Consider the following 12,613-nt stretch of genomic DNA (forward strand, 5'->3'; position numbering starts at 1 on the left):
CGTGTAAGCCTGGGGGAAGGCTTTGCTGGTGTCTCTGAGGTCATCTGATAAAAGTAGTGCTCTGTACTTGACAGATGACTTGGCCCAGAAGCATCAAGCATAGGGTGTATTTTCCTTCCTATCTAGAACCACCGGCTTTTTGGGCACACTGAAATGTGCCTTCAAGCTTAGCACATTGGAAACTGAGACTGGTGGACTGCTTCAAGATCCATGCCAACCTGGGCTACAATGAGACCTTGTCTCCAAAATGGAATGTCAGGCATGGTGGTAGTACATGCCTTTAATCCCAGCACAGCAGAGGCAGGCAGATATCTGTCAGCTCAAGGCCAGACTGGACTACACAATGAGTTCCAGGCAGGTCAGGCCTATACAGTAAGACCTTGCCTCAGAAAAAAAAAATCAACCCCCAAAATCACAGGCTTGTAAAACTTTCCCTCCGACAAGGGGGTAAGGGTCACGGGTAGATTTCCCTACTCCTGAATGGGTTCCTTGATTGTCCTTCATTTTCTCTATTGCCCCTGATCCCCAGCTTTTATTTGCATATTTTATTTCAAAGGAGAATAAATTTTTTCATTTGCTAACAACAACAACAACAAAAAAGAATTTGCCTACAAGTACTTGATATCAAGCCTCAGTTTGTAGTATGATTTTGGCAGTAATTTCTGCATTGCTCCTGTACATCAGAACACAGAAATTCAGTCACCAAACATAAAGAGTAAAAAGGAGACAGAAACATAAGCTGGGTTTATGATGGTTATTTTGGAGAAATCTACAGTGCCCCACAATACTCCGTGATCCAGAAATAAGGAACCAGCAGATCGGTTCAAGCCCAAGCAAGGCTGGCCTTGTTTCCATGGCCAAATATGTTTCAAGTTACAGTGAGTAGGAGGCATACAAACAGAAACAATCTCTTTAGACCTCACTATCTCCAAGGAAAAAGTAAAGCCAGCCCTTCAAAGCCCTAGTAACAGAGCTACTTTTATTCCCACATCAATGCACTAAGAACCAATATGTATGGTAGAGCAGATTTTTAAGTCGCTCGTTCTACGTATGAGGGAGTCACACTGTCATGTTTCCTCACTTGCTGTATGTATGAGGGAGCCATACCATCATGTTTCCTATGCTTGACATTAGAACACAGAGTGTTACATAGTGAATGAACCTATTCAGAAATGAGTGAACTCCTTGGGGGTGTCTGCTTAACATTGCACTCCAAGTATAGTTAGTATTGAATGATTCTAATACAAAACTCCTCCCCAAAAAACACTCTTTTCAGCTCTAATCCACAGAAGAAATTTACTAGTTAGAATGTAGTACCTGAAAAGTATTTTCTTCTGAGATATGAGAGGTATTTAAGAAATATCTGTTTGCTAGAAGTACTGAATTAGCATCCTTGCTCTTGCACAGAGAGTGTTTTAATATCTAGCAGTAGCCTCTCTTCTTCAAAGTGGAGTCCAGTCTCTTTTTGCAAGCATTTCATGGACTTTGCTTGTTAGAGAACCTAAAAGAACTGACAGTTGAGACATTGAAATTTCAGAATAACCTGTGTATGTATGATTTTGACTGAAGAAACTATGTGTTAAGAAATATTCACAAAGCTGGGCATGGTGGCTCATGCCTTTAATCCCGGCACTTGGGAGGCACAGGGAAGGCAGATTTTTTTGAATTTGAAGCCATCCTGGTTTACAGAGTTGATTGTGAACAGAATAATGGAGCTCACTCACACACAGAGAGTTCCAGGACAACCAATGTCATACAGAGAAACCATGCCTCAAAAGAATAAAAAGGAAGAAAAAAGAAATATTCACATATGTGGAAAATCAAGGGCAGGTTTAAAGGGAAGAGGCCTACAGCATCCACTTTCTGTAGGGGAGATGACAAAATGAAGTGACCATGTTTTCATTTAGAGGAAAGAGAATCAGCAAAGAGAACTGAGAAAAGAATGCTGAATGTCCCTTGATCTATTAAGGAAGAGGGATGACATCATCAAGGACAGAAAGTAGGAGTTTGCATAAAGCCACATGCCTAATTACAAAGATAAGTCAGTTTACCTAGAAGTAGGTCATAAGACTCAAATTCCCAAAGGTTCCTGCCCTGTAACTGGAGACCAAACGGATCTGAATAAATAAGGACTGGTGAGTTCTTGTCCGTTTATTATGATTACATCACAGCGACAACTGCCTTTTTTTTTCCTACAGACTTCACATGAAGCCCTTTTTGCCCGAGGTCTTTGGCTCCTCTTTCCTTAAGACTGCTGGGTCCCAGAATGATTTTGCTACATGTGTTTGTTCTATATGACCCTTGTTGCCCCAATCTAGTGTTATGGGAGTACAGCTGCGAAGCTTGTGATGAGTCAGGGGAAAATACTATTTATTCTCCTGCGCACCTGCACAGAGAACACAGTTTCCTGATGAGTAGTGTCCCATCAGCATCATGAATTGTGCACACTACCCCCTAACATGGCCAAGACAGTATCAGAAGTGGGTGAAACAGCTATACTATAGAATATGAGTGTTCAAACACCAAAAACAGTTATCAGCTCAGATCTGAGGATACAGCAGCAAGTGGTAGGAACTTTGCAATGAACATCCTTTGCTTCCTGTTGGTGAGATTATGCTTGGGCTGGGTTGGGGAAGGTCTCAAGTCAAATATAGGGATATTTATATATGAGTCAAGTATTTCACAAGAATGCCACATCATACTTCACAAGTAGAGCCTATCGTTTCATGTTAATTCTAATGTTTAATCATGTCAGCTACTTAAATATAAAACCTTGAAAATTGTAAATAAACCATGACATTTCGTAAGTGGGAACTGTGGCTTTCTACGCATGACCATTGATCTAGGTGGCGAATAAGTAGCTTTCAGTGTATTTGGAGTCTCTCTTTGCTCATTCTCCTTTGCAGTCTAATTATTTCTATTTTGTAAAAACTAAGACATTTAGCAGGTTGGGAATAGCCTGGTGCTACAGTACTTGTCTAGAAGACATGAGGTCATGCCATAAAAGTCAGCCAAGAGTAAGCTGAACAGTTCATTCCAATTCAACAAATATTTGTTGAATGCCACTATACATGATAGGGGTTTGGAATTTATGAATGAACAAAAGATGACAATCTCTTCCTTTTGAACTTCCCAAAGCCTTGGTGAACACTTATATCTAGGAGGTAAGCAGTAATCCTGGAAAATGAGAAGGCACCAAAGATAATGAGAGTGGAAAGGTAGAGGAAAGGAAAGAAAACCATGCAATACACTCATGAGCTATGCAACCCTGTTATCAGTGCTATGAAGCCAGGAGAAGCAGAGCAGAGTAGGGTTAATTGGAATGTGACAGGCATCTGGAGGGTGCCCATAACTCTCCACCTCTCATCATGGGAATGTGCCTTTCTCTTCTGTCTAGAACACAATTATATTATATTCTATTTTTCCTCCATTTATGAAATATACTCAAGTATCTTCTAGCCTAAAGACAAGAAGGCAAACAAGAACTCAGAAAGTTTCCTTTAAGGCTATGTATTCGTTTTGCTACCATGTTTGTACCTTTAAAAAAAAAAAAGAGTTGCCACCACTAGCTCCACCCTCTCATCTCCTTTAACCTATCCATTATTCCACTATGGCTCCAGCCCTCGCAAAAATCTACCTACACCTTACCCCCTACCATCACCATCACCAAATCCCTATGTTTTCCTTTGTCAAGCCTTGGTCTTTGTGACCATGTAACACTCTCTTTTGAAGGTACAACTGCTCTTATCTTCTAAGATATATTTGTTCTGGCAGTTCCCCTACTGTATTTAATTACTCACTAGTCACCCTTACACCCTTCCCTTGCTTCACCTATGCAGCTCTTGAATGGAAGAATTCTCTTAGTGCAAATAGTCAAGTCTCTGGGATTGGAAAAAGGGCCCTTAACCAGTACAGAAACAGTAAACTCGGTATGTCAGAAACTATACACCCATTCACTCCCTTTTACTGTTGGTGGTTAGCTGCTCTCAGCATTTCTGGGAAAAAGAAGATAGAACTTTGGAGAACTTCCCCTGCCCTGACAAGCAGGGTGTCTATTTTTACTTTGAAATGTAAAAGCTTTTATATTTTAAATAATGCTTTGTCTCCTTGTCTGACTGGAAAGACTGTGCATGTGTGTACAGAGATTTTTGAATTCAAAATTTTAGATGGAAGCACCAGATGTTTGGGGAAACTTTTTAGCTATCATCTGAAAATACTTAACTTTGAACTGGCATGGTGTTTAAATTTATTCTTAAAGAAATTAAGATTACAGTGTCATTGTTGGAAGATTGGATCTGGAATGTTTTATTTGGATGTCCTGACAACTTTTCAAATAAGAGTCAGCATAAATATTAAGCACGGTATTTAAGGAAATGGAGCTTATCTGAGCATCAGAGGCTTCAAATACTGGACTCAGAAAGTTACAGCAGAAAGAAATCTCATCTGGTCTCCATCTGCTATAAATAGAAAATGTCATCCAACTTACTACTTGTTTAAGGTTGGGAAAACATTCCTTACCAATTAACTTCTCACAGCCTTGTTTGAAAAGAGCATATTGAACTACATAAGTCTCCCTCTCTCTTTCAAAATTTATAGCTTGAGAGAATTGTTTAACAGGAGTTTGACATAATATTAGGTGGCAAAATGAATTTGGGCTCCAAACTTCTACCCAATCATAAACAGCATCCATTTTCATAGCAAGCCATTTTAAAGCATGGATTTGTTAAGTCTACAAGGATAAGAATGTCCTATTCAAATGTACAGCACGCATGCTAAGGAGAATTAATCCATATCTTCTTAAGAGACTATTTATTTTTTAAAATGAGTTGCCTTTGGCTAGGCTTTCAAATGAAAACTAGGTTCAAATATATAATTTATGAATATGTGAATATGAAAAGAGAATACATTAAAACCATGTAAAACTCTAATATATTTAAATGAATAAAAATCACTGTGTTGGGAGATAATACTGGAACAGAGTAAAACATAGACGACCTTTGTACCCAGAGAATAAAATCATTTAATCTAATTTTCAGAGATTGATCTGCACTGTTATTCATTGAATTAATAATGAAGTGGGTGACTAAGACAGAATACCACAGGTTAATTAACAAGGTGGTGAAGATTGTCAACAGTAAAGGAAACAGTCTTGTGTGTGTCTACCATTTTTCTCTGCATATTTTTATAAATTCACAGTTTGCTTCGTGCAGTGTAATGCAAATAGGATTCTAGCTACTGAAATCAAATCTGGAAACTCTAAATATGAGGGAAAATGCACCTTGTGATAATTAATCTAGATTGTCAATTTCACAGAATTTAGGCACATTCAGGAATTAAGCTTCCAGGGTATGTCTGAGAGGGTTTCCAGAAGAGTTTGAATGAACAAACAGAATCCTGAACTGGGGAGCACTAGTGAATGAACTTGAGTCCCAGGCAGAATAAGAAGGAAGGGAGAAATTAAGAAATATGACTGATCACAATCCTTTTCTCTCTCAGCTTTCTGGTTACAGAAATAGTGAATGAGCCCCCTTGCTCCTGCATCCTACCTTCCAAGAAATGACAGACCACATTAGGACTGTGAGCTGAATAAACTCTTCCTTCTTTAAGTGCTTTTGTCAGGTGTTTGGTCATCACAATGAGTAAACAAACAAACAAGTGACTCCACAAGCAACTTGGATGCTGATGAACTATACAAGACAATTTTCTTAAATGTAAAGATTTTCTACACAGTCACCGGCTTCTGCTTACTTGGAAATAGGAACATCTGGCAAAGTGTAAGTGAGACTTAAATCTGTTTGAAATTCCAAGTAGTAGATGTTGGGACAGCTAAAACCACAAGGAACAGTTAATCTGCTCTTCTCACCAGGCTTTCCAAGCTACTGCTTCATGGGGGTGGTCTGTAAGGATTTGCTCTCTAGCTACCTACAGCTTCAAACCAGAATTTACTAGCAACAGTGCTTGCTGTGGCAGTATTTAGTTGTTCTTGGGTTGAGACAATCCAAACAGCTGGGATCTATTTCAGACCTTTCTGGCTCCAGTTGGACTTGCCTTTGAAAGATTCGTCTTCAGAGTTGGATTTTCAGTGTGATTGCAGAATTTAGTTTACAAAATTAAGACAGAAATGGCGGTCTGAGACTGACCCGGCTGTCTAGATAAAAAGAAATCCAGCTGTTTATTCATTCTTCTCCTGCAGAATCTGAGACTGTTTGAGTCTATTGAAACGATCTGGGGGTCCAGTTCCTTTCAGGTTTTATTAAGACAGCATAAATGAGTTTGGACAAGACATGTTTTGTCTACTGAGGAAAAAGTAATGTGATTCACCCAGGCCCGGCATGTTTACAGCAGGCTTTCTGCATATAACCCTATGAGCAAATTTGTTTATCTTTGTCTTGATTACATTAAACCAAACACAGGTCTGAAGCAAGAATGCCTTACTAGGTAGTAGATAAATAAATAAATAAATAAATAAATAAATAAATAAATAAATAAATGGCCAGTGGCATTGGGATATCCTTGCAACTTCCCAGGGCTAAGGAAATCAAGAGATAAGAAAATTGCCTGAGTCAGCTGTGCCTAATTGTCATGACGCTTTCTTTGGTTAGCTCACAATCTCTGTTCCCATTGCCTTGACTGCTACCTGTGAACTCTGATGCATAAGCAGACAAACTCCAAACTCCATGAGCCAAGAGTGATTACACATGTAGCAATTACATTATCTTTGGAAATTTAAATGAAGACTAGAGCTCTACAGTAAGTTTCCTGAGCACATTTCTAAGTGTCTGTTTTTAATGCTCAGGGCATCAGAGTCACAATTTACTGACAGCAAAGCCTATGAGTGGGAAATGGTAAGTTGAACACCCCCCTTTTATTTGCTCTCCTAGCAAACTCTAGGGAGATAAGTTGCAAGCAATAGCCTCTAAGACCCACCTAGAATATTTAAAAGAATACCTATCTGTGTGCCTTAGGGATGGTGCCACATTTGGAACAAGTTATTTTAATAACATCATTTGCCACACCAGATGACAAATGTCTCTTGGTCTATGGTTGCATGCCACAAGAACTTATTAACAGTTATTACCTTAGTGTGACTTATAAAGTCTTTAGAGGCTATAAAAAGCAGCCTAGAAAGCTACACAAGCATCAAAATTAAACATGTATAGTTCTGACCAACAAAGAAAAACATATAGCATTGTGAACTACAGATGTGATCTGAGGTATATAAGTCACAGTTGCTAAATACACATTTAACCTTACCTTTCCTTTACTACCAACTGAGTGTTAGGCAGATATGCTTATAGATACTCAGAATCCATTTACCTCTTTAACAGATATTTTAGGGTGTATGTATATGTGTGGAGGTATGAATGTGTGTATATGCATGTAAACACATGTGTGGACATGTGTGTGTGTGCCCGTGAAAGACCAGAGGAATATCCGATATCTTCTTCTTAGCTCTCTCCATGTTATTTACTGATGCAGGATCTCTCATTGAACCCGTACCTTGCTGATTGGGCTACTTTGGCTAACTAGTTATCTCTAGGCATGCCTAGCCTCTCTGATTATACCAGGTTTACAGTCAAGTAGCCCACCCATATAGCATTTACATGGGTATTGGGGATCTGAACTCTGGTCCAAATGCTTGTACAACAGTCATTTTGCCTTCCAAGCTGTTTCCTTGGACCGTCTCACGATATTTTGAAGGACATCTCTGTGCATGGAATTTGTGTATGCATTAGGACATGCAAACAAACAGAAACACGAGCTTATGAAACTTATTTTCAGCAGGGAGTCTAGATAATAAACATCTAACATGAGCTACCACAAAAGGAAAAAATGCACTACAGATATAAAAGTATCTTGAGGAAATGTGAAGCAGGGGACAGATCTCATGAGTCCACTCTGAATTAGGGTGGGAGTGAAATCTTCATCACAGAGGCAATGATGCAGAGCTGGGATGTAGCTCAGTGGGTAGAGTGCATGTCTTGCCTGCATGAGGTCCTGAGTTTGATTCCCTAGCATGGCACAAAGCTAAGCTTGGTGGTGCATGGCTGTAATCCCAAACATTGGAAGTGCAGGCAGGATCAGAAATTTAAGATCATCTGCAGCTATGTAGCAAATTCAAGAATATTCTGGGCCACATGGGGTACTCTCCCCCTGAAACAAGGGATGCTTCTGAGAGAAGCATTAGAAGACCTGGAAGTTGGGGTTGTATGTAAATATTGAGGAAAGAAAAGATAAAGGTAGGACAGACAGTACACAGGTCCTAAGAAATGGAGTGACTGATTTTTTTTTTGTGTGTGTGTGTGTGTGCTTCAGACGGAGTGAAGTAATGGGAGAGAAGAGAGGGAATAATGCCCAGGTTCTAGGCTTTGCAGGCTTTGTCAAAGGAACACATGGTGAATGAATCAGCAGGTGATTTGAGTGAAATCAGCTCAAACAACTGTAAGAGTTGGGTGAAGTGGTTAAGGAGAGGGCCAATGGGACACTCAGAAAGACTACTGCTTTTCAGGTGGCAGGATGGATCTGACATCAGCTGAGGGAGAGAAAGCTTCATGACAAGTGTGGCTTGGGGGATTTGTTTTTCTTTCTTTTTTAATAATGAATTTTGATAGAGAACAGAAGATGGTATCTGTTAGAGACCAGTTTAACTTAAGAGGACTATGAGATACACAAGTGGCTCTCTCTTAGAATCTTTTGGAAGTCTGATATGGGTAAATGGACTTTCAGTGAGAGAAATTTGCAGTCTTTTGTGTACCTTGATACTTGAAACCTCAGGATTAGGGATTCCTGGCAAAGGTAGGGGTGTATACTAAGGATCCAGGGTAGTCCATGGATCACACCTACATTTACAGGTTTGAACACCAAGGAGATGGCAGGAAAACTCACTGTGAGTGGTACCAAGAGGGAGCCAAGGAAAGAAAGGTTCTCATGAAAGAGGACAGAATAACTCACCTCAATACTAACTGAATAAGAACAAGACTAGGGATCCCCACAAAATTTAGTTTAGTGCATAATCAGAAAAATATTAATAGTATGATTAAAGATCAAATGACCCATCTCAATAGGCTAGCTCAGTCAGTAAAGCACAAGACTCCTAATCCTAGGGCCATGGGTTTGAGCCACATGTTGGACACCAAAATGTACCAGGCTTTCTTTCTTTTGAGCCATCAATCAGCTCCCAAATCATGACACAGAGACTTCTTATTAGTTTTGAATGCTCAACCTTAGCTTAAGCATGTTTCTGGATAGCTCTTTTAACTTAAATTTACCTGTTTCCCTTTATCTACTCTTTGCCTCAGGGCTTATTACATTTCGTACTTCTGGATGTCTTATTTTCACTGCTTCTCTTTGTCTGGCTAGATGGCATCTGTCTGGCTTCTCGCTCTGGGCATGACCCTCATTCTCTCCTTTCTTCTCTTGTTCTTCTTCTTCTCTTCCTCTTGAACCTAGATTTCCCCTCCTATTTATTCTCACTGGCAGCCCCACCTATCCTTTCTCAGCCTAGCTATTGACTGTTCAGCTCTTTATTAGATTAATCAGGTGCCGTAGGCAGGTAAAGTGAAATGGATACAACACTTCTTTACATAAACACACATCCTTACATCATTAAACAAATGCAGTGTAAACAAAAGTTACACACCTTTACACAATTAAAGTAATAGTCTGAGCATAAACTATGTAACACATGTTTGCCCAGTTAAAATAATATTCCACAACACTCTTCTCAATAGGTTTCATAGAAGCTGCTACCTGCTGATTTCCACAAATACAAACTTTAGTCATATTTATTGTCTTTCTTTGGTTTGTACATTAATGTTAAAATCCAATGATAAATAATAGTGATATATTACTGACTTAGTGCTGACTTTTTAAAAACCTGGATAGTGAAATTAAGACATTCTTCATATAATTATGGTATAATTTTAATACCATAAATTTCCAATTTGCTTGAAGAATATTATTATTCTTTTTATGGCCAAAAAAGAGAAAAGCTTACTCCCTAAGGATAGCTCCATCAGTCAGAAACTGTTTCAGTCACAGAAGGGGCCTTGCATGAAAATACTGTGTTGATTAGTAAATTTGTGTTTGTGTGAATTAATGGACACATGACTTATGTCCATGTTGGTATAATATATATGTGATATATATATATATATATATATATATATATATATAGAGAGAGAGAGAGAGAGAGAGAGACTTATTGTCCCAATCCTTCAGTTTCTATCATGATTGAAGACAGTGTCTCATACCAATAACTATTGTGAATACTTGTACTCTATTTCCTTCACAATACTAATTTCATATAGCAGACAAAAATAAATATAAATGTATATTTTTCACTTAACATTTTATGATACTCAATGAATACCCCATTTATGTTTATAACAGATTAAAAATAAAATCTAGTAGCAAGAAATAGTGCATTTTTAGCTTTCTCCAAAAAGTTGTACAAAGTCACATTTCAAGAACAGTATCTCTTTTCCCAAGTGCTCTTGAAGAATAAGTAAAAGGAAAATCTTAGGTGCAAAGAGATGGTTCATCAGATAAAAGCTTGATGACAAGCTGGGCATCCTGAGTTCAATGCCCACTGGCTGTGTTGGAAGAAGAGAACTGACTCCCCAAAGTTATTTCTGACCTCCACATGGATGCCATTATATGTGTACTTGAATATATGCTCCCATGTGCACACACACACACACACACACACACACACACACACACACACACACACACACCACTAACATATAAAATGTTTAAAAGACATACATTCAAACACTGCTTTATTTTCATTTTTCAGTTATGAATGAGACAGCTTTCTGTGTGTTAGGAGTCACTAATATGTTTTTTTTAAATATCAGTTCAAAGCTTATATTTACTTGTATTTAAAAGTTTCAACAGTTTTTTCCTTTACTTGTGATAGCTCTCTGTGCACTGACTTCACAGGTTGTTTGCTTGCTTTCCTCTATGCCATTTACATTTTTCTTCAGAATTATTTTATTCTATTGTTTCCTATGGCACTACCTCTCATTTTTTCCTTTATAAAACCTTACCTAGTTTTTCAGTTATATTTTAAATACATTTTACAAATATGTGTGCATTCCAGAACCAAACTGTATGCACATTGTTCTCTAGATTGATATAATTTGACAATTTTCAATCTACAATTTTTCTGTATTCACAGGGTTTTGTTGTTGTTTGTCTCTGTGTGTGTATGTTTATGCAGGTATAGATGTATGTATGTATGTATGCATGCATGCATGCATGTATGTATGTATGTATATATGTATGTATATGTGTGTGTACTTATGAACACACTTTCATTTGACCAGAAACCTAAAATATACTGAAGGCAAAAAAGAAAAACACACATGCTACGTGATCAGCTGTTTTCTCTGTCCTTTGTCTGTCTTAAACATGTCCCTCCCTTGTGGCATGTGGAGTCATGTACTGACTGGTAAGAAACTACAAGCATCTGAACTTTAACAAATATACTGGGGGTTGATTCTGTCATACAGTCAGAGCAGACAGTAGCCTCAGGCAGAAGAAACATTATACACAGCAAGTTCTTGAGGGATTGTTTTAGTGTGAGAAGCTAGAAGCAATGGAGGACAGGGCATTTCCCACTTTGTCTAGCATGAATTACACCGGAATTTAATTATCTTGTTGAAGAAAGTGTCTTTGGCACCCAGATGCATTTTTTTTCCTTCAAGGTGTGGTTGAAGAGTAAATCTTCATAAAACACTGATGGCTATTTCAGGGGGGAAAATCACAACTACCAGCATCCTACTGCTACAGGGAGTCTCCTCAGAACTGGTTACTCTCCTGAAAATCAGTGTGTGTTTGTGTGGTTGTGGAGACAGATGTGCATTACAGAAATTTTGCAAAATAAAATAAATCCATGTGGAAAAGTAAACTTCCCTTTAATCATTCATTCCCTCTGTGTCTTACACTAAGATCCTGTGAATACTTGAAAACTATGAACATCATGTTTTTTTTCTTCACCATTTTGTTTTTCCCATACTTTAATAACATGAAAAAATCCAGTGATTCTTAGTATTATTATACATGCCTGGACCTCTCCTTTAGATTTTTTCACCCAAATAAGGTCCCCTTGAAATCAGCCATAATCTGGCCCTGTGCCAAGGCATCCGTGGATCTTCAAGGAATGTTTGTAACTCTGGCCACCAATAGTATATTCAGTCTTAGTGTGTTAACTCTATCCAACCAGGCTTTGTGGCTTTCCACTGATGCTACAGGCTTAATGGAGTGCTGCACCCCAGCAACTACATCTTTGTTCCATAAGACATCAACTGTGGTCCTTCTGACCCCTAGAGAAAGGTGGTCTGAGACTACCCATGAAAGAATGTCTTTTTTTCTTTGTAGGTTACAGTCATCAGTGAAGTTCTCTGTTAATATTGCTGAGGCCTTCAATGCTTGACAGTGCTTTTGTAAAAAATCTTTCAATCTTAAAATTATATTTCTATTTCTAGAATAATCAGAAAATTAAGCAGCTGTTCAATCTTTGCTTTTCTGAGCCAGAAAATGCAGGCATATATAACTAGGGCTCACAAATAGACCTCCCCAGTAAGTGTGGCTTTCTTACCAAGTC

General features: G+C 38.4%; 1 protein-coding gene across 3 annotated transcripts in view; it reads right to left on the reverse strand.

Moving 5' to 3' along the window:
* Window positions 1-12,613, reverse strand: part of Ppp1r1c (protein phosphatase 1 regulatory inhibitor subunit 1C) — a 100,174-nt gene that overhangs the window by 22,357 nt on the left and 65,204 nt on the right. The window lies entirely within an intron of this gene.

Source organism: Cricetulus griseus, chromosome 6 (assembly GCF_003668045.3).
Source record: "Cricetulus griseus strain 17A/GY chromosome 6, alternate assembly CriGri-PICRH-1.0, whole genome shotgun sequence".
In the NCBI taxonomy this organism is placed as follows: domain Eukaryota; kingdom Metazoa; phylum Chordata; class Mammalia; order Rodentia; family Cricetidae; genus Cricetulus; species Cricetulus griseus.